Here is a 22,137-nt window from a genome sequence, read left to right as displayed (position 1 = left end):
CTTAGCACACACACACTTGCCTAACTGGCTTAAGCAAAAGCAGAAACCTCATTTTAAATCAATATTCAAATCTTTCTAAAAGACTCATTTATTTTCCCATGTCAGTTAAGTAAAATACGTTGAAAATAAATGTCTTTGATGACTGAGGCTTTTATTGTGTCTCAAGGCCATCATTCTGAATACTGGTGATTATTATACACTATCTATGTTGTGGCCATGATGACATTTGGCTTAAATGAATGTGTTATTTTTTTTAAGTTCAGTTTTTAAATAAATGATTCTTACATCAGTGGTTCTTAACCTTTTTGGGGTCATGCACCCTTCTGAGAATGCAACAAAAGTTATGGATCTTTTCTTGAGAACAATACACACACACACACACACACACACACACTTTGCCCACAACTTCAAGAGTTTCTTAATTCATCCATGGATCCCTAGAGCTATAATGAAACCTGGTTAAGGAATTTGACCCATGTGAAACTGTTTTCTTGTCAAAGGCTTGATATACATTTCTATTTTAAACAGATGTTTGAATGAATTTGGTCCTGGGTGAGTTGTGATTGGCTGCCTACTTTCCCAGAGTTTGTACCATGTCTTTTGAGAATAGTCTGTGGAGAGGGCAGTTTATTTGTATAGCCATCTCAACTCTGCCCTTCACTAGCTACAGGACTTTGTGAAATCCTATAACTAGCAAGATGTGTAGAAATCAGCTTAGATTCTCAGCCAAGGGACCTGAAATCTTGTCTCTACATGCTCTGCTAACTTGGTAAACTTTCCAGAAACACAACTCAGATGTAAGATTAGGCACACTTGACATGATAATATTTTGTTGTTTGGTAGAGTCTGCCTCATTTCCACTACTTCATTTTATCCCAATAAAAACCTGATGAGAAAGTCAATGAGTTGTAATTGTTCAACACATGAGGACAAATACGGAAAAGAACACACAGGCTTACTCAGTTACAAACAGGAAATATGCAAAAAGTCTCATTGTGATTCTAGCTCCCAAGTCTCTGTAGACCTCTGTTCTTCATGATTTAATTCAAGCTACACGAGTTGAAGACATCCAGGCAAAATAGGTTGGATCCATTCATATCAAATTAGGTCTACACAACAATTTGATAGTGTTAGAAAGAAAGTTTTGGACACACATGAATAATGACTAATAACATTTTGACTGATATGGTAGGATACTGGTAAACATGGTTGTTGATAATTTCATCTTGGGGTCTGGGTGCAGTGGCTTATGCCTGTAATTCCAGCAACTCTGGAGGTGAAGGCAGGAGGATTGCCTGAGGCCAGGAGTTTGAGACCAGCCTGGACAACATAGCAAGACCTTATCTCTACAAAAAAGTGTAAAAAAATAGCTGGGCGTGGTGGCACATACCTGTAGTCCTAGCTACCCCAGAGTCTGAAGCAGGAGGATTGCTTGACTCCAGGAGTTTGAGGTTACAGCGAGCTATGGTCAGGCCACTGCACTCCAGCCTGGAATACAGAGCCAGACCCTGTCTCAAATAATAATATTTTTATTATTAATAAGAAATACAATAATAATAATTTATCTCATATAAAAAAGGACAGTTTTGTAAAGTGTAGGGTTTTTATGTTTGTTTGTTGTTTTCTTTTTGAGACAGGGGTCTTACTCTGTCACCTCAACTGGAGTGCAGTGGCGCAATCCCCACTTACTGCAGCCTTGACTTCGGGGCTCAAGCAATCCTCTTGCCTCAGCCTTCTGAGTAGCTGGGACAACAGGCACACTCCACCATACCCTGCTAATTTTTTCTATTTCTTGTAGAGACAGGGGTCTCATTACGTCGCCTAGGCTGGTCTCAAAATCCTGGGTTGATTCGGCCCTCCTGCCTTGGCCTCCCAAAGTGCTGCGATTACAGGTGTGACCCACTGGAAAATGTAGAGTTGAAGATATTTTTGCATGGACTTCTTTTTTTTTTTTTTCTCCTGAGCTACCTTTAACTCTACACAGGAATTAGAAGCATAAACTTGGCTAATTTTACCTGAGCTCTCCAGCATTTTTTTTCGCATCCTTCAAAAAAACCAGTCTCACTCCAGGCTGAGTATTCTGTCTCTCTCTCCTTCTCTCTCACATCCTGTGTCATACTTGTAAGCTTGGAACTGGAGGGACCTCGGAGATTGGTTCAACCCTTCCGTGTGCAATTAGGGAACTGAGACCCAGAATGGTTAAATAATTTGCCAGAGGTCACACAGCGAGCAGTAGCAGCAGCTCCAAGATGAGATCACATATCTCCTGCCTATGGGTCCTTATTTGTTTTCCTATCTTTCAAAATGGAAATTGTAATACCTTGACAGTCAAAAATTCAAAATATAGCAGAGAAAGACTCATAAGAGCTATAAAGTCTTAATAATTAAGTTTACAGTAGCTTTTCAAGTAGTGCAATTATATACCTGCTTACCCAGCCCACTCCCCATAGAATGCTTCCCTAAATTGTTTTCTAGGGACTGTCTAAAATATGGAGAAATAAGCTTGTCATTTCTTCAACTGAAAGGATAACACTTCTGCTACATAAAACTTTTAATTTCTGTCAAATTGAAAAGTGGCATTCTAGATCTCCATAAGGCAATTTTATGTCAATTAATGCATCAGAAGGTATTTAACGAGAGCCAGTGTTGTACTTAGCACTATGTTAGGTACACCCGAAGAGAAAGGGGAAAAACGCATATTTGTTCAGAAAGGAATTTGGAAGTGAAGAGGGAGCTGAATGCTTGGACACTGGGATTGCAGTATGAGTCAACAGAGTGTATGAGATGAACAGTGGGTGACCAGCCTGACTGAACCATGGCTCAGTGATGACAGTAGCTGAAAATAAGGTTGAATAGGTAGGTAGGTAGATAAGCAGACAGCTTGATAGCGAGACCTCAGGGCACTTGAATTTGAACCCCAGCTGTGTAATTTTGAGCAAATTATTCAACTTCTCTGTGCCTCAGTTTTCTTGGCACAGAGATGGGGTAAGAATATTTCCCTTCCCATACTGTTGAGAAGGTTTAATTAGATTTACAAGGTCTAAGCACGAGTAAAGTTTAGGGCATTGCCTTCTATGTCTTCCATCTACCTTAGTAAGCATTTTTATGCCCTTTGGTTTGGTTGGGAAGTGAAATTGAACATGCTCCAACAATATTAACTATTATATTTTGGGTGAAGCCAGAAAATAAAGACTTGAAAGTAGTCTGCAGAGTTTGAACTTGAATAAGCAACAGAGAGCGGTTCCTAGGCAGAGTTGGATTTAGAAAATCTGGGCTTAGAAAGGATCTATTCAAACCCCAGAGTTCTTGGGTATGCTGCCTCTACTCTTTGTTAGTTGCTCAAACATCTCACCCCTGGGGAAGGAAACCACTTGGCTGCCTGAACTGGCATGTGGAGTGGTGACAAACAGCCTGGAAGATATTTGTCTGAAAAGAACAAAACAAAATTGCATTTCAGAGGATTAAAGTTCGTCAAATTGTTATGGTTCTTTCGCTTTGTGGTGAGTCTTTAAGGGTCCAATTCCAAGGTTAATAAGTAAAAAAGCTGGAGAACTAGGTTGGTAGATTGAATATTAACGAGTACCTCTTGGATAGTCACTGGAAAGTTACCAATAACATCTATAGTAATCTCTCCTTGCGTTCTCAATAGGCCTTTGCCCTCTTTAGAAACATATTTGACTCCGGTAACATCTAAGCACCCGACAAGACTGCACCAATTCATCCTTTAGACATACCAAGGTGACAGATAAGCAAAGCGAGCCAGAGAAGCTATGTTCAATTGTCAAGGTGGAGAGACACAGGTCAAGTTTTGGGATCTGGCCATCAGTCAATAGTCCTCAGACCCTCTTAGTCTAGTTTCTCCAATTCAGATCATCTGGTCTTTGCATAATTACAATAACTTCCCTGTGGAATTTGCTAATGATTCTTGGACTGTGACTCTAAAGGGAAAAGATCTAGCAAGTTACTTGCTGTTTTCATTAAACTTAGCCAGCCTCTCAAATAGGTAAACTATTTTTAAACCTTCAAGCAGCTGCAGATTATTATGGATGAATTCAAAAGTTTTTATCTCAATCGGCTGTGCTTTTCAGATTCAAAACTTTCCTCGTGCTTAATTTTTTTGCATCCTCGGCCTCTGCTGTCATCTTTTAGGAATTTGGAATTAGTAGGAACGGTTGGTTACTCCACCAATATATGATGGTGACAAAGGTCAACTACAGGTTCGGGGAAAATAAAAATTCCTAAACATTCTGTTACTCCAAATGGATAATTATTGATAAAGCAGAGCAAAGCATTTGCCAAACCTGGTGCTAGATATTTATTTATCAGGAATATGCCACATGTTGGATAATATACACATTATGATTAAGAGAAGCTACATAAAACGTACCAGACAATGTACAAATAACACAAAGTAAACATTAGAAAAAGAAGTAATCTGTGCTTTACCTGTCATGTGGCCACACCATCTAAAAATGCATTCTCATATTTTCAGAAATAAACGTTAAGGATTATTCTTGAGACCACTCCTGCTGATTCTGAGCATAATTATATAAATGACAAATACAGTGAATAATTAGCAATAACATCTTTGTATTGAAAAAAAAAGTTTTCCTGCTGTTGTAGAATGAGTTAAACAAAACCTAGTTATCCTTCCTGCCCGTCCAGACTCGCCTGGTGGGCCAGATGCCCGGAACCCCCCAGATTTTATGATGTGTCAGCTGAGTTTCTCAACTAGGGGTTTGGGCTTCTCTCTGGGTCTCTTTCTCTCTATTTGTCTCTTGCTCTTTCTTCCCTGCCCCCTCCCCATTTTTAAAAGGCTTTAAAGAACATCTCTGGGAAACAAAAATAGCTCCAGTTGTGAGAGGCCTACACACCGGGAATGCAACTGAGAGATGCAAGTCAGCAAGTGCGAGCTGCGAACATGAGTGTCTGGCCCTGGGTGGATGCTCCTCGCTGTCTTGGTGCCGATTCTCTGCCTGGGCCCGGTGGGTAGAAGGGAAAATGGTTTTTCAGGGTTGGGAGGTGGGTTGGGTAGGTTTGGGATTCCTAGCAGAAGGAATGGAAACCCCAGCATTCGGGCTGAGGGGACTCTTCCTTCCCCTCCCCCCACGTTTTTCAAATTTATTTTGCCCAGGCGGGGATTGGCGACGGTCAAAAGGGAGCAGTTGGCACTGAATGTCACCCTGAAGGTAAAATGAAAGACAAAAGATGAACGCATGCTTGCTTTCCGTTTGCAGCGGCTGCGGCGGCGGCAGGAGCAGCAGGATTTAAAGGGGAAAAAAATCACACGCATATGCACACATATATACACACCCAGAGGCGTCAATTATGCAAACGCAATAATGCAATCAAATCATGACAGTGCCGGGAATTTTTTTTTAGAAAAATATAGATATTTATTTTTAAAGAGAGAGAAACGCATGCAAACAGAATCGTGCACATACCACGTAACCACCCGAGGAGAACCTGGCAGCCTCTCTCTTCTTCTGCCAAGTTATCATTGAGAAAACAGACAGGCATCATGACGTCCTGGGTCACAGGGAGTGCGGACCGACGCTACCAAGAGAAAAGGGAGGCGCCTTGGCGCTCCGACTAGCCGCGGGCGCCCCTCTGCCCCTCGCAGCCCGGCTCGGTGAGTGCACAGCCGCTCGGGACGCGGACCCTGGGTGCCAGGCCGGCCCCGCGCCCGCGGGGGCAGAGCGGGGGGCTGTGCCCTTGCCACCGGCGGGCCGGCCAGCACCCCCTCGCCTGCTGAGGTCGCGGGAGCCCAGTTAAAGGAGGCGTGTGTAAGATGTGCAATGTTCCTGCATGGGGGTTTTGTAGACTTTCATAGCCAAAGAAACCGGCTTCGGCTTCTTTAAAATCCCCGACGACTCACCTGATTAACCTGCTGCAGTTCTGACCCTGCCAAGGTAACTGGTCCAAATCCTTATCATCAACATCTGGAGACAGACATTTGCATCTGGGGCATTCTTTATTTGCAGTCCTGGTTGAAATCTAGATTGCTACCCCCTTCCCCCTTCACTTGCTTAGAGTCTCTTGGAAAAAAAAAAAAAAAAGCAACCCCTCCCTCAATAACACAACCATAAGTACTGCCCACCTCTTGTAGACTTGCCTTACCATGACTGCAAAACTGTCAGCGTGTGTGCTGGAGACACAGATAAATTCTAATTGCAATTAGATTTGTTCTTTAAACACCCCTCCCATCCCCCTTCCTGGATAGAGACTTCAGTGCTTGGTAAAGTGGCAAAGAGTGAGGGCAGAGTTAGGGCGCTGGGACGGGAGGGGTTAGGGTGAGGGGATACGGAGCAGGGGTCGTTGGGGAGAGGGTGGTGCCAGGAGTTGAGGACTGCTGTCATGGGCTGGAAAATCCTTCTGGTGATTGCTGCTGCTGTAGTCCTAGGTGTCTCCCTCCTGTCCTCTACGATTCTTTCCCTCCCTTCTCTCTCCCCAACCCTTTCACCTTCCCGAGGGAGTCGCTGAAGTTGCACGGAGGTCACCCGATCATCATTTAACTATTTTAAACCGTCTACCTCTTTCTACCCCTCAAGTCTGTTAGAGCCTCTGCAGGATAGACCCCTGCACCCCTTGTTTGGTGATGGGAGAGTCTCAGAGACAGAAAGACACAGAGGGCAAAGCTCCCCTCCTCCCTTTCTCTTCCCTTCCGGCAACCTTTTCCAAGCTGCACCCCCTCCCCCTTTCAGAATCTTAATGAGCAATTCTGGAAGAGTCCGGAAGGGCCTGGAGAAACCCCCGCATGCCTCAGTGCTGTGGAATGATTATGTATGTGTTTATTTATTGTGCTTGCCTCGGTTATGTTGTGAATTGCCACATGGGTCTGCTTATGTTAGGAAAGCACGTTTGCTATGTTTGTGTTGTAGTACCAGAACCAGTGGCCGTGCAATAAGACACAGACACACACAGAAATCAAATGATTTCACTAACATAAACCAGAGGGCAATGTTGAAAATAGCACCCTCTCTTTCTCTCTCTCAAAAAAAAAAAAAAAAAAAAAAGACAGGAAAAAAAGAAATTCTCAGCATGTGGGTTAAGAGAAGGTGTTAGGTCCATATGACCTCCTACTACTTTCAAAACACTCCTGCTTAATACTTTAAGTCAGGATCAAGAGACCTGCGGATGTTGTGAAGTATGTTTCAGAGCAGCTGAATGACTTGGTCTAGTTTTGAAGAGAAACTCTCGTTTGTTTCTCACGCTGCCCAAAGACCAAATAGGGGAGTGTGTTTGGAAAATGCCCAAATTCAGAAGCAGCAGGAGAGAGAAAAAGAGTCGGAAATGTCTTAGAGAAAAAGACAGAAAAATGGGATTGAGGAGTGGTTTCAGGGTTCTCTTTTTTTTTTTTTTTTCCTGTCCAGCAGATTTGATGTTATAAAAATGAGTTAACCAACCTGAGAAACAGTTCTGTCATTGTGGGAAAGAGAGGGAAATTTGAACATTTCTCAAATCCGAGCTGAGAAATGCCTGACAGGAAGAAGAGACATGAAAACACTGATGGAGATGAAGTGACATTGATGGGGTTTCATCTCCTTCAAATAGAAAAAAAATCAAGTATATGAGGAAGCAGGCCTGGATGATCTTTTAAGCATACATTTGTCTGTTATGCATGGCCTTGTTATTCTTACTAAAGCAACTCTCATAACTCTTCAAACTTGCATTAAGTAGAATTAAACGTGTGTATATCGAGAATGGTATCATACAGCACATAAAACTGTCCATTGACTGGGGTGATGAATGTAGATAGAAGATCGTTCCTTTTCTTTAATAAATCAAAATAGCATCGAAGTCCTCGTGCATGGTATATACTGAAACCTGCTGGTCTTCTTTACCGGGAATTGCCTGGGGAGCCAGGGGAGTTTGTGATGGGTGTTGCTTTAACAAAATAGAGCAGATCAATCGATTAGGTTTCCGTGTGTGCTGCGCAATTTATTCTGTACAATTTTTCCAGAAATTAAAAGGTTACCAAGAGAGTGTCATGTCCCCGTCTCTGACTGAGCACCACTTATTACCGCAACAGTATTTCAATATTAAGTGATCTTCAAGATATTTCATCTTTCATTTTGAGTTCTGAATGTGAATCAGCATGAGAATGGCAGTGCAGCAAGATAAGGTATAACTAACCCGGCAGACAGCTGAAGGGCTCCTAGGAAAGTGTTGTGGAGAGGAATATCTAGGGCTGTTCTCAGTACCCTTGTTTACAGGGACATTTCAGTTGCAGCTAGAATTTTAGCAAGAGCCTGCCAGAGGTAATGGGCTTATGTTTGAAATGGATCCTAAGTGTCTCTTTTTTCTTCTGCACAGACATGCTATGCACCTTAGCTGAACAGTCAAGACAAAACTTTTCTGATGCCCTATGCCATTTTCCAATGCAGACAAATCCTTGGATGAGTGTGTCATAGGAAAGGGGTTATTATGAAGTTCTTCTTTTGTTTACAGATGTGTCAATACAAGTAGATTTAGTCTTTTTTTTTTTTTTTTTTTAAAAAGTCTTGTGTGCTTGACTCTGTTAGATGCAAAACAAATCATCCAAGGAGGTTAAAGTATGCCTTATAGATTGACCTATGATATTGGTTTCAATTAGGCATTGAAGGTGTCATTATCCTAGTAAAGGGGATTTATGATATAATATAGAAATTCTGTATTTGTTTCAAAATTGTTGGAAAAATCTGGGAATAGAAAGATTTTGAGGGAAATGCCAAAAGCCACATTAATGAAGAAAAACGCTGTTGAGATACTTTTGAATAATAGATAGGATATGTAATGGTCAACCACAAGATAAAATTTTTACACAGTATTTTTATGGCTTTAAATTGGCTGCATTGTAAACTAAGCTTACTACTCTATTAAGTCATTATACTTTTCAATTATTTAACATTTCTGGCCAAGCTATCTTCTGTGGTCTTTTTCTGTACGCATCAGAAATGATGCGTACAATAGTAGTTGTTTGTTGTCAGCGCGAGGACTTTGTGATGGAACAAGCTTTAATTTAAACTTTTCGAGACAATATTATGAAGAATGCACAGAGGAAAAGAACGTTATGGATATAATTTGAGCCCTATGAAATGGGGATAGCTACAGCATTGAAATGTACCTAATACAATTTGAGTTATTCTTACTGAAAAACCTTGACAGTATCGGCCTTCTAGGTACTGTGCTTTTGGAAATACTACATATCCATTTAAATGCAGATCTTCACTTTTCTCCAGGGAGCGGCTGGTGAATCTTTCAATTGAACCATGAGTATGACAAAATCAACTGAAAAATTTTCCATGAACAATAGAGAATGTCGTTTTGAAGTAATGATTATCAAGTTTCATAATATTGTGATTTTTTAAAATTCATTTAAAATATCTTTATAAAGTCAAAATAATGTACTGGGGCTTCCTGTGCAAAGGAAGAGGTTTTCTCTTGTCACTTTGTTGTCAGTTTGTTAAAGCTGTGAAATCATCTGGCTTTGCAATTCAGTTTTTAGGTTGGCACTGCCATCCCAGTAGAGTAAGTGGGCTTTAGGAATCAGAGCAAATAATTCTAAGTAAGTTCTACGTGTTCTCACCCTCTCATGCTAGTGGATGAGAGTGTGGTGCTGTAGGAGAGTTTAAAGATCTTTCTCGGCTGGGCATGGTGGCTCACGGCTGTAATCCCAGCACTTTGGGACGCTGATGCAGGTGGATCACAGGGTCAGGAGATCGAAACCACCCTGTTCAACATGGTGAAACCCTGTCTCTACTGAAAATAAAATATTAGCTGAGTGTGGTGGTGTGCACCTGTAATCCCAGCTACTCAGGAAACTGAGGCAGGAGAATGGCTTGAACACGGGAGGCGGAGACAGCAGTCAGTCGAGATCGCGCCACTGCACTGCAGCCTGGGGACAGAGGGAGGCTTTGTCTGAAAAAAAAAAAGAAGAAAAAGAAAGACAGAAAAAAAATCTTTCTCCAGAACAATCTTTAGATAATTTTGAACCTAATTTATAATACGATTTTTGTATTGGAATAAGTGGTGGTGCCAAAAGGGAGAGCCAGAGCCCAGTGGGCCTTCTTTTAAGAGATGATTGCAGAAACTAATACAGCCTTTTGAAATAGAGGTCAATACACACAGCCTTATGGTTCAGAGAACCAGAAAAATTCTTGCAAACCTTGAAGCAAAAATTCTTGGTAGTATGTTCCTGATAAAAATTTCTGTGAAATTATTGCAACTCTTTATGTCTATCACACAGAGAAGGAAATTTTCTTTTTCTTGGAGATTAGATACCATTCATTTACTCATCCTTGATTCACAACCCATTGTGAAAGGCCACTCTCTCCTTACCTTGCCCCCTGCACTGTACTGAGGATAAATCTCATCTCCCATTCCTCTTTGACATGTATACCATATACAGATGTTTACTGGTGTATTTATAATATTATGCTTGATGATACCTATAGTTGTGAAGAATAATCATTTATAGTTTTAAATCAGGCCTTTATTTATATTTCTATTATGAAGGATACTTTGTTCATTTAAACAAGATAATGATCATAGTTATCACACACACAAAAAAGGTTGAATGTGTTTGGAACACCTGTGGTAAAATGCAAGATACTGGGGAGTCAAAGATATTTTATTTACTTATATGGCTGTTTCTGATGGTGCCTCTGCTAAAATAAATAACCTGGACACTTAAAAGGATGTTAACGAATGAATTTGCTCATTTTACATTTCCGATACAAACAATTTTTTTTTTAACTTGGAAAATATGCATACCTGACAGCGATTGTTTACTGGTTTGAAGATTTAAATTCAGGTTGCCAACATTATGTGATGTATAGCAAAACTTTTGCATTCCTATTCTGATAGATACTAATGGAATAGAATATATAAACAATGTTTCCAGATATCTATGTTACAGAGTGGTTCGTTTAAATTTGATCTCATTCTAAGATATATTAGATTAATAAGTCTGATTTTATGACCAGTATAATTTATATTCACAAATACCTATTTTTATTAGCACAGTTACAGGTTGTAAGCAAATTTCCATATATGTTAAATACTAACAACAAGAATAACTAACATTTCTGTAGTGAGTTACAGTTTATAACCATACATTATCTACAAGCTGTTCTTTAGAAGAATATTTATTGCACTTTCTTCCTTAAGAAGGCAATCAGTTTTTACATTGTAAACATTATTTGAAAATAGGTCCTTTTGTCACAGTTCCCTCCCTTCCTTCCTCTTTCTTTCTTGTTTCTTGGTTTTTTTTTTTTTTTTGCTTGTTTGTTTGTTTTTATCCATTCTTCCATTTTTCTTCTTTCCTCACTTAATGGGGAAAAAACCTAATGACTTTTTTTTGGTGGAGCATGTATAATTGCTTATCATACATTTCTATGAAAGAAGTAGACGTAGCAAGCAATCCCACATGATTTTTGGAATATATCTTCTGCTCACCAGTGTTCTTGAGGAAAATGTAAGGTTGCAGAAATCATTTCATGCCCTGTATGTTTTCAAACATAAATCAGGAAAATTGTTAGCGAGTTATAGCTTTTCTTAGAGACTGTAGCTATAGTACTATAGTAAACACGGGCTATATATTTTTCCAAGTTATTATGTGTGGAGAGAAATCTGAAGTTGGCTATTTAGATGAACAGTTTAATTCAGTTATTAGAAATTCATTTTCTATTTAGTATGAACATTTATTTTCCTAAGGTTGCAGAATCAGGATATAATACCTGATGATGGTTTGGCCCAATCACCTTCAAAGTTACAACTGTGCTCCTTGTAGCTAATGTGCATACCAGCGCATGTCAGTCCTCAGCTAAAGGTCACTCAAAATGGTGCTAAGCTGGGTTTGTAGTATAAGCTAGTTACCCACTTCATCAGAGGGCAGTAGTGAACCTTTGTTTCTTCATTTCTAAAATGAAGGGGTTTGACTCGATGGTCTCCAACTTATTCCACCCCTGAGATTCTGAGTTTAGTGAATGTTTGATAATGAATCAATCAATTCATCATATGCCTATTTATTTCCATTCTATAAACTAACTATTTACTTAAGTATGGCCTTATGCCCTGACTAGAAATATTAGTATACAGAGTAGTAAATGAGCTCAGTATCTGTGTTTTGGAATGAAAGCCTCATGAAATTTAGAGTCTGGTTTGCATTACAATTTTTTCATTGTAAATCAATTATTAGATATTTAAAACAACTTTTTTTGGGTCCTGCAGAAAACAATCTTAAATGCTGATTACTTTCCTAGGCTAGACCATAAAAGCCCATTTTTACTTATTGGAGTGAAATAGTATATTATCAGTGATGAACAAAATGTAAATAACAGTTCTATTATGATACAAGTAATAAACAGAATACAAAGGCAGTAAAACAGAATGATAGTTTATTATTTATCTAGATTTGCAATGGTTGATGTTTAAAAGAACGCACATATAACAGGAAGTTTAAAAGAGACAGAAACGATTGCAGAGTATTTGAAAGAGATTCTTAGAAACTTTCGGGACTTTTTGAGGCTGGTTGCAAAGTATATGACTTTTCTTTCCCTGATATACTGAAATATTAGCAATACTTCTAAGTTTATCACTTGTGATAAGATGTGGCTTTTGGCACCTAAATTCATTGAACAGGGGGAGTGAGGAAAAATGGAGACGGAAAAAAAGCTATTCTCTGAAATAGTTGGCCAAGTTGTGAGAGAAGAAAAAATGGAAGCAGTTGGATGTAGAAGAGGGTGAGCTGTGTATAGCGGGGGGTAGGGGTGAGGGGTGGGGATAAGGGTGGGGAATAGCTTTGTCTGTATTTAACTGAGCTGTGGGATGTGAAGCCAAAAGGAAAAAGAGGCAAACTAGTGTGTGCACATATCCCCTGAAGGGAAAGGACAGTGTGTTATGAGAAAAGGCTTTGGAATTAGAACTCTCATTTCAAAATCTCCACTGGATCACTTATTGCCTGTATGATTTTGAGAAATTATTTAATTCTTTGAACCTTTATAATTATAAAAATATGAATAATAAAAGCATCTGCTTCTCAAGATGGATATGAGAGTTGAATCAGACTCTTGGGTATAAAAGTGCTTATAAACGGTAAAGTTCCTTGGTTTCAGGTGGTGAAGACGAGTCATTGGGTGCACCATTTCTCTGTGCTGAAAAGATCTGACCATTCTGAGGTGAATTTGCTCAGCTCCAGAGTGGTCTTTGGTTGGTACATTTCTTGTCCACTGTAGAACAAGCATGGTGGTTGGTACTTCAGAGAGGTACTTCAGAGAGCAAGCAGGAAGTAGTTGCTGGGCAACTGCTAGTTTCTCCCTGACGTAGTTGCAGGGCAGCTGGGCAGCTGGACATCGAAGATGGTAGCAAGCCTGATAATTCTAACGTATGCAGTGCCAGTGCTTGAGCATATTTACTTTCCCTTACAGATGGCCACAGCTTGTCTAAACAAACAAGTGACTGACTTTGGAAACAAAAACAATGTATTCAGTAATTGTGTTCTTTATCTCAAATATTGCCTGTCATCTGTACTTTTGCCATGACGTTGCTATTAATCTAAATTTCTTGGATTTTTGTTAAGGCTGAAGGAATCATTGTTTGGTAGTAAATACTTAGAAAGAGTATTATAAATTCTATTTTAAAAGATGCCCAGGGTATAAGATTAGAACTAATGCACACAGTAAGTGCTGGGTCCAGTGGCTTATACCTGTAATCCCAGCTACTTGGGAGGGTGAGGCTTGATGATTGTTTGAGGCCTGGAGTTGGGATCTGCCTGGGTGACATCACAAGGCCCCATCTCTAAAAAATGCCGACCAACCAAACAAAAAGAACTAATGAATGTAATACATTAGTTGAAATCCAAGTTCTAGACACTATACACATGTCTTTTAAGAATATTTTTGGCCAGGCACGGTGGCTCACACCTGTAATCCCAGCACTTTGGGAGGCCGAGGTGGGCGAATCACCTGACGTCGGGAGTTGGAGATCAGCTTGACCAACATGGAGAAACCCTATCTCTACAAAAAAATACAAAATTAGCCGGGCATGGTGGCACATGCCTGTAATCCCAGCTACTTGGGAGGTTGAGGCAGGAGAATCCCTTGAACCCGGGAGGCAGAGGTTGCGCTGAGCAGAGATTGTGCTGTTGCACTCCAGCCTGGGCAACAAAAGCGAAACTCTGTCTGAAAAAAAAAAAAAAAAAGAATATTTTTATCTGTAATTCACCGATAAATGTCTAATCAATTCTTTCATCAGAAATGGTCTACATTTTAATGCATAAAATGAAGCAGTAGATCTATAATTATTTAAGAAATTCGAGCTATTTGTATAGATTATATATGTATAAAAAGCAAACTCTACTCAAGATTGCTGGATGCTGTGCTTTGATTTAAAAGATAATGATCAACAGAATTCTACAGTTTGTGAACTGTTAAACCTAGAAACTGGGGCCGGGAGCGGCGGCTAACGCCTGGAATCCCAGCACTTTGGGAGGCCGAGGCGGGCGGATCACGAGGTCAGGAGATCCAGACCATCCTGGCTAACACGGTGAAACCCCGTCTCTATAAAAATACAAAAATCAGCCGGGCGAGGTGGCGGGCGCCTGTAGTCCCAGCTACTTGGGAGGCTGAGGCAGGAGAATGGCGTGAACCCGGGAGGCGGAGCTTGGGTTGAGCCGAGATAGCGCCACTGCACTCCAGCCTAGGCGACAGCGCGAGACTCCCTGTCAAAACAAAACAAAACAAAAAAAAAAAAACAAAAAACAAAAACCAACCAACCAACCAACCAACCAAACAAAATCTAGAAACTGGAGTGGACCCAGAGATCAAGAGATATCTTCAGGTCAGGCTTGAATTAGAAAGTAAATATTTAATCACTCTTACCAAAATTCATCAGGGCTTCAATGTACAGGGTATGTGCTAAGAAAGGAAGAAAATTATCTTCAGGGAGTTTGATGATGAGTCAGTGTTAAGAACTTTGACATGTATATAATTATTTGGAAGTAATGACACAGACAGCAAGAGCACGGGAAGGCCACATATAACCTCCAAACCATCATTTACTGAAGGGGTCCAGGTTTCTGTGAGGGTGATTTTGGATAGTAAAATTGACTCAACTTGAGGGTTTTTTTTTTTCAATTTAGGAAAATTTATTAAACAGGTAATGTCTTTAACGTCATGCTAGGTCTGTTTGAGAATATAAAGTAATTTTAAGATATAGTGCCTCTCTTTAAGGGACTTATGCTGCCTGCAGGGAAGTGCGTTATATGTGTATGTGACACTGTGAAGATAACAAGTATAATATCAAATAAGGCAAAATATGAATGCTATGTGGTCACTTCATATATATATATACCTTATATATATATACACATACACATATACATGTGTATTTACACATACACACACATATATATGTATACACACACACACACACACACACACATACCTTAAAGAGTACTTGACAGATTGACAGAATCAGAGAAATTGGATTGATGTTTAGGCTGCAATTTACCAACTGTGTGACCCCTATCGCTTCAAGCCAAAGTTTTCCCATTTGTAAGCTGGGTGTAGCTTCATCTATCTCACAGGACTATTGGAAGGATCAAATGAAACAGAGCATTTAAACAGAGACTGCACAAATTATAGGAGGGAAGGAGGAAATACGTAACACTTGTGGAACTGCACTTGAGGGTAGAGACCATGTCTTAACTGACTTTGTGCCCTCAGTGTCTGGCACCGTGACTGGCTCTGAGAGGAGGCTCAGTAAATGTTTGTAAATGCATGCATGCCAGGCGCTGTGGTAAGCCCTTGACATGTGTTATTGTTTAAAACTTCACAAAAAAATTGTGTATAGTAGATGTAGTGTCTCCATTTCACAGATGAGATAACAGAAGTTCAGAGATTTTTAAGCAACCTCCAACCTCATGTAGGTAGAAAGTGGTAGAGATAGGAAGTTAGATCTACTTGGCACCAGAGCCCGGAGTCTATTCATTACATTATGTGGACTCTCAGATGTAAGAGAATTATCATTATTCCTGAACAATAGTGTGGCCAGAATGAAAAACAAAGACCTTGGATAATTCACCAGTTGCCCAGGCAGCTCCTGGGTTGGCTTTCAGATAAGTAGGGGAACATTCTCCTGAGCTGCCTGACACATTTAACGTGGCCTTTTGTTAAACTGTCAGTTCTGATTTCTGCCCTTTGAAGTAAAAAGCACAATAGTGAAAAATACCATATAATATACCATAACCTGGACTTGTCATAGAGACAGAAGAGAAAGGAAGGGCAGTGAGGAACTCACAGTTAATGAAGTGGTTAACCAATGACTTGGATTAAGTTTGTTACTGCCACCAGCAGTCGCCCCTACCTTCTGTCTCTGTCTCTCTCTTTCTGTCTCTTATTCTGTCTTAACTTTCACTACTAGAGTTGGTAAGGTCTAGAATTTTCACTGTCTTCCATGTTAAGGATGATAATAAAGAAGGTGATTCCACTGCTGAACAGTGGAATATTTCATGTTCTTAATTGCTTGTCTGTTCCTAACATCCCTATAGCTCATTACAATAGTTGGTTCTGTTGGAGTGAAGTTTTGCAGCCATCCCCCGTTTCTAATGAACAATACTAAAATGGCCCCTGACAACACGGTAATGGTAAAACTCCAGCCTCTGCATTGGGAGACAGAATGCAGAAGTTGATACCAGGCTACCCTATCTTACATCATTTTGTCCTCAGTTTATTTCTGAGGAATAACAGAAGAACCTTACATACAAAGGTTTCTATAAGAAGCAGAGGAAAATACATTTTTAAAAATCCTGATTAATTTTAAAGCTTCTGTTAAAATATAGTACACTGTAGGTCAGGACAGAAGAGACAGGAACTACGTAGAAGTCCCGAGAATACCTTACACTGTTGTCAGAATCCAACCAGTAACAGTGTGTGGTTTCTCAGGGACTGCGCTAACATACCTGAGATGAAACCTGGTGGGGAGATACTTTCCACATTCCTTTCTGACCTGTGGTGAGTCTGCTGGGGTGAATCGTGTGAAGTTGTCAAAGGTTGCTCTGCTCTCCAGCACTTGGCACCAGCTCCGCTGAAATGTGATGCCATTGGTTTTCAGTAAAGGTTCCTTTCTGCAGGGCTGCAAACACAGATCAGCTGCTACTGTGTATACACAACCGGAGAGCAAATCAACCAGCACATTTAGAGCAGCCTTTTTAACCCTGAGACTTTCCAAGATCTCCTCTTCACACAGGAAGTTTCCTTCTCTGTTGTCAGATTTAGCACTGTGCTCTTGTCATCAGATCCGAGCTAGGCTCCCTGCTGCACAGTAGAGAGGCTTCCTTAAGACATTTGTCCTTGAAACTGCACCAAACTCTTGGAAGAACCCAGAACGTGTAAGTATGTATGATTTAGGCAGCAATAGTACAGGGCAAAGCTGCAATCAACCATTATACAATATCCGATTAGCAGTGCAGGAGGGATTTTTCCGACGTTATGTTACATTCATTTTCAATTCGTTCTGAGGAAACAAATCAATTCTAGCTTCTGATACAGTGACTTTGCAGTAGATGGGGTTGTAATATGTTAGCTTTAACTATTTGCTGTTCTCATTTAGCATTTAGATGTGACTTGTGGGACAATTACTGTGGGCATTAAACTATAAAACTTCTACATTTTTATTAGGATTTGTAATTTTTGGTCATGTCCATCTTGAGAAACAAGTTAGCTTTGGGGAATGTTTTTAAAGAATTAACCACATAAATTCATGGACAATAGAATGTATTTGTACTGTTCTTGCTCTCAAAACATATTAGTTTGCAGTTTTAATTTACTCATAAAGAGCATTCCACTGAGGTTTTGTCTTAATTGAATCCTACCCAGTGCTGTCTGTTTGGTGTTTTACTGTCTTGTATATAACTGTTTAAGTTACTTTGCTAGGATTGCAGTCTGGTTAAACCTGTATTTAGCCACTACTTAGATTCTAAGAACATTCAGGTCAGATAAATGCTCACAGAATTTTGGAAAGTGGTGGATTTGTTTTCAAGGGTGGTCGTATTACCCTTGAAAGCTTTTTAGATGCACAACGTGAATGGCTGTCAGATGGAGACCACAGACAGAACACTCTGAGGCTCTAAGTCAAATCTCGGCTTGTCCACTTTTGTAACTCCAATTAACTCCAACCAATAAAAGCCCGTGCCCCCTTTCTATCAATTTTTAATATGCAACAATACTTATGTTTATAAGATTACTTTCTCTCAGATTAGTCTGATTGATAGCTGGATTGTGGTTTCTTAAGAGCTTGCTCCCTGCAACCCACAGCAGAGCTGCATTCCATTTAACTAGTGAATGTAAAAACGGGTAACCATGGATTCAGCCACCACTAACTGCCAGTGCAATGACTTGTTGTAAACAATACAAATGAGCCAGGAGAGCAGAGGCAACCAGACATGAAATGATTTTAATAGAAATTACGGTAAAAGGTCATGTGATTTGATATCAGCTTCTGTTCAGTTTTAAAGGGAAAGTCTTTCTTTTCTGCCCCTTCTTCCCCCCTTACCTATTTCCAACCAACCCAAGTAGGTATCTCCACAAACTTGGCAGGTCCCACTCTGTGCTTCCATGGAGAAGGGCGGCCAATGTGATTCTGGGCAAAGTGTGGTGACTTGTGGATTTTCACTGGTAAGTACCTTTATTTTAGAAACAAAAAGGAGGTCTGTATTTCAGGGCTTCCTTTATGGAAGGTCAAGCTAATTGTGTACTAGAAGTTCTCAAGTCTTGACATAAGAGGAATAGGTCATTTCGTTCCTTAGCTTTAAATGGTACAACTGTCTTTTCTGTCTCTCCCTAAGTCTCTAGATTAATTCGTAAACTCAGTCTTTCTGAAAACTGTTATTTGCTTTAGAAACAACTTCTACAATATGGTAATAAGCACATGCACATACTGTGAGAAGTGCTGTGTCCTAATCTCAGGGTTTTCGTCCACCCAGATATTTTCTGAGTTCTACAAGGACCAGATATTACAATAATATTTGCATTTCTCTGGTAAAGGTGGTTTCAGTATGTGAAAATGATTGTATTCATAAATTTGCCTTCAACCAATAATAAGGAGCAAATTGTATCTGTGTTAAGTGCTAACCTCATGGTTTGTTTGGTGTGCTGTTATCTGCTATGCTTATTTTAAAAAAATAAGTGAAGAAGGTCTAGTAGCCAAAGTTGGGGGGAAAGGGGACACTTAGAAGCACAGCTGTGTCTTTATCCAGATTTGGAGGGTGGATCTAGTCAGTACACAGCTTGCAGGAATGAAGGTGCTCAGAGTCACAGTCTCAAGCAACCACAGGCACTTTAAGCAAAAGACTCTGTCTAGGTGTGCTGAGCTTCAAGGTGAAACAGACCTGAACTGGTTTCTTGAGCCATACCTCCTTCCACATACAGATGGTATAAATAATTGCATCATCCTGGAACAAAAGAGAATGTCTCTTTTAACTCCTTTTAACATATAGATTCTTCTGAATAGATGCATCATTGTACATACACAGGTGTCATACTGAACGATAGAATTTCAGGTGTGTATTTTTCTATTAATACCTCTACTGTAATAGAAGCAATCAGAACATGAAAAAGCATGAGGGTTATAATTTAGAAACTCAATAAAATGTAAAAGCATCAGCCCCCTCTACATACTCTCCAGATTTTATCTGGCAAACTCTTTGTTTAGAACTGTAAGTGCTAAGTGTTAACATAGTGCTTATATTTAAGCTTTTTTAAAATCAATCTTTTTAAGATGTTGGAGAGCCTTATTGCATACTTAGACTGAAGAATGTTTCAAAATATCATGGTTAATACTGTGATCTCATGATGTGTTTTCTATTCTAATACCAGCTATGTTTATCAAAAAGATATAAAAGAATAAATCTAGTAATTAATGTTGGCAGGGGGAAAGGAGCAATTTGAAGCAAGTGTGGGAACACCAAGTATAAATGGAGTTTGGGGTAAAATATCATAAAAATATGCTTTTTTACTTTTCCTTACCTTGATTCTTCAAGCTGAAAGATAGGAATAGAAGTGTTAGGTACAGGGTGATTATGAAGCAAAATATTCAGAGTCAGACATGGGTTGGTGTTTTGCTCTGGACCTAACTATGTTTAAGATTTTTAGGCAGAAAGACTTCCTTTACCTGACCTTCCACATTCTCATCTGTAGAGTGAGGGTAATAATGTATTCCAATGTTGGTTGAAAGAGTTACATGAGATAACATATGGAAAGTATTCAGCAGCCTGTCTGGCAGAGTAAGTGTCCAGTAAACTGTTGCTGGTTTCATTATTATCTTGACCCTCCAACAACATGGGTTTGAACTGTGCAAGTCCACTTGTGGGTAGATATTTTTTACAGCCCAACACCGATCAAAACTACCGTGTTTGTGGGATGTGAAACCCATGTCCAGAGGGCTGACTTTTCATATATGTGGGTTCAGCAGGGCTGATTGCAGGACTTGAGTATGTTTAGGCTCTGGTATATGCAGGGGTCCTGGAACCAATCCCGAAGGATACTGAGCGATGACTGTATTTTTGATTGAGGAAAAATATCGTCAAGTAGAATCCTGCTCTGTGTGCTTTACAGAGAAGGACGCTGTTCACGTCATTGTTTGGTCCTGTCATAGTGACAACTGTACACCATAGTAACTTTCATCACTTGGGAGATGGTGATGCATTTTGTATCCTAGTATAGTGTTTTACTTTTAAAAAGTTTTGTGTGTGTTTTTTTTTTTTTTTTCGAGATAGGGTCTTTCTCTGTTGCTCAGGCTGGAGTGCAGTGGCACAATCATAGCTTATTGCAACCTTGAACTCCTGGGCTCAATTTTTTAAACGTTTTGTAGAGATGGCATCTTGCTTTGTTGCCTAGGCTGTTCTCGAGTTCCTAGGCTCAAGCTATCCTCCCACCTTGGCCTCCCGAAGTGCTAGGATTACAGGCATGAGCCACTGCACTTACCCTATATAACATTGTTATTAAAAACTAGAAGTAATATTTATATTCATTGTTTTTTAAATTTTCATGCAAATTACTTAGAAAAGCTAGTTGGGGTTTTTTTTTTTCATATTTGGAATTTCTGATACTATGTGTATTGAGGCTAAATGCAGATTTTATGTATGATTCTATTGGTGGGGTTAAGGCAGAGGTACACTTAAAGACATTCATGGCCGGGCGCGGTGGTTCACTCCTGTAATCCCAGCACTCTGGGAGGCTGAAGTGGGTGGATCACCTGAGGTCAGGAGTTCGAGACTAACCCGGCCAACATGGTGAAACCCCGTCTCTACTAAAAATATAAAAAATTAGCCAGGCATGGTGGGGTGGGCACCTGTAATCTCAGCTATTCGGGAGGCTGAGGCAGGAGAATTGCTTGAACCTGGGAGGCGGACGTTGCAGTGAGCCAAGATTGCACCATTGCACTCCAGCCCGGGTGACAGTGTGAGACTCTGTCTTAAAAAAAAAAAAAAAAAAAAGGCATTCATAATTACTCTAATCCTAAAAGCTTAAAAGTAGAGGTTCACAAAGGTAATCATATATACTAAAGAGCAGTAATAATGATCAGACTAGTAAGTATGGAGTGTACATGCTACCAAAGGTATATTTCTTGGGAGTATTGTCTACATGTTCACTGTGTCTTTTGACCTTGAAATCTAAGGATCTTATTCTTTCATTCTTCTCTCCTGTTGTCCCTCCCTTCTTTTCTTCCCTCCCCTTTTGTTCCCTCCCTCTTTTCTTTACTTCTCTTTCTCTCTTCCTCCTTCCTTCCTTGTTTTCTTCCTCCTTTTCTTTCTTCCTTCTTTCCTTCCTCCCTTCCAGCTCTTATATAATGTCCCAGCTACATAACATTTCATTTTTATTTGTGAATCGGAGGGTTCAGGGAATGAAAAATGAGGGAGACCCACAGTCTTTTGATGCCATCTCTGGTTTTATAAATGGAAACTTTAAGAGGAGTAAGAAAAATCCGTTTTTCTTTCTCCTGCTATTGAACAGGAGAGCCACATCTGAAGTGACCTGCAGACCCCAGGGAAGGCTTGCTCAGTAACTATTTGTTGATTCATTGATTAAGCGGCATGGAGAGAAGGGGCATCAAGCACGGAGATCCCCTTAGTAGTGAAAGCTTTTGAAACCCCAAGCT

The 22,137-nt window shown here is 40.0% G+C and overlaps 1 protein-coding gene across 4 annotated transcripts in view; it reads left to right on the top strand.

The window, feature by feature from the left end:
* The first annotated feature begins 5,798 nt into the window (after positions 1–5,798).
* The window catches only part of ESRRG (estrogen related receptor gamma), a 597,265-nt gene continuing 580,926 nt past the window's right edge, over positions 5,799–22,137 (top strand). The window contains exon 1 of one of the 4 annotated variants that reach the window (XM_023203728.2): positions 5,799–5,912. The gene's annotated coding sequence lies outside the window, so the exon portion shown is untranslated. Of the gene's footprint in view, positions 5,913–17,219; positions 17,372–18,515; positions 18,657–22,137 lie in introns of those variants that run through there. The other 3 variants (XM_023203736.2, XM_023203732.2, XM_023203727.3) reach the window with 3 other exon arrangements.

Source organism: Piliocolobus tephrosceles, chromosome 1, assembly GCF_002776525.5.
Source record: "Piliocolobus tephrosceles isolate RC106 chromosome 1, ASM277652v3, whole genome shotgun sequence".
NCBI lineage: Eukaryota > Metazoa > Chordata > Mammalia > Primates > Cercopithecidae > Piliocolobus > Piliocolobus tephrosceles.
Note: the sequence above shows the minus strand (reverse complement) of the source record. Positions and strands in the feature narration are given on the sequence as shown.